Source organism: Pteropus alecto, unplaced genomic scaffold (assembly GCF_000325575.1).
Source record: "Pteropus alecto unplaced genomic scaffold, ASM32557v1 scaffold1518, whole genome shotgun sequence".
In the NCBI taxonomy this organism is placed as follows: Eukaryota; Metazoa; Chordata; class Mammalia; order Chiroptera; family Pteropodidae; genus Pteropus; species Pteropus alecto.
Genome location: NW_006440830.1, coordinates 2,152 through 3,490, shown reverse-complemented (window position 1 = coordinate 3,490; position 1,339 = coordinate 2,152).

The following is a 1,339-nucleotide window of genomic DNA, read 5'->3' as shown; positions in this document are numbered from 1 at the left end:
AGAATTTCATTTTTTTTAATGGCTGAGTAATATTCCATTGTATATATAAACATACCTTCTTTATCCAATCACCTCTTGATGGGCATTTAGGTTGCGTCCATATCTTAGCTATTGTAAATTGTGCTGCTATGAATATTGGGGTGCATAGATCTTTACAAATTTTTTCTAAAGTAGAGCAGACAATATTTACTGATAATTTAAATATAAAGTATGAAGACAAGGGTTTGAGATCAATGAAAATAAAATATGAAATATAATTATGAAATATGAAATAAACTGAGATATTTTGTGACAAAATATATTAATGAGATCAAATGGGACATTAAGTAAAGAGGCAACCCAGACTATTATTTCTTGATTTGGAACAAAAGAAATGGGATAGACAGTTGACAAAAAGACCAGGAGAAGTTTATTGTTCTTGGAGAATAAGTAAGAAACGAGGAAGAAACCGAACATGAATAAATATATAATAGGCTCTCTAGAAGTATATGCTACTGAATTATAGAAGGTTCGCCTTCACTGACAAAGGTAGAACCAGTCTGCAGAGAGTCACCCATTCTTCCCACTTCCCAGTCAAACATTGATGTCACAATCAGACTGTGCCATAGCCTGATCAGGGACACCAATAAGCTAAGCCAAATTCCATGTGTGCTAGCAAAGTTAAGGTGGAAGTTGCAAGGCAGCCAGCACAGTATGGTACCTGGACTTGAAATATGTTTCTTAAATGTATTGTCCACTTTAACCAACACCAACAAAAACCTAAAGCATCTATTGAAACTCTTCCATCTATAGGAAATAACCTCTTTACACCTCTCTTTTCAAAAGCAGTTTGTTTGAGTGTCCATTTATTTTGTCCTTCTTAGATTACATACAATTGATTTCTCTTTTTGTATCTGAAAAATTCTCCTTCTTTTATTAGAGAATATGAAGATGAAGATAGTCCCCCAGCACAACAGCCCTGAGGTAACCAAGTTTATTCTGCTGGGACTGACCAGCCAACGAGGGCTGCACCTCATCCTTTCTGTGCTGTTTCTCCTGATTTACCTCATCACCCTGCTGGGAACTTCGGACTGATTTCATTAATCAGATCCACTCCCTGGCTGCAAACCCCCATGCATTTTTTCCTCACCATTTAGCAGGTGTGGAAAATTTTTATTCCACTGATGTCATTCTCCAGATGCTTGTTACTTTCTTATCTGAGAAGAAAATCATTTCCTACTCGGGGTGTCTGGCTCAATGTCTTATTCTGGTGACTCTGCTCCTTACTAAATACTACACACTCAGTACCATGTCCTATGACAGGTACGTGGCAATCTGCAGTCCCCTGCATTGCAACAGC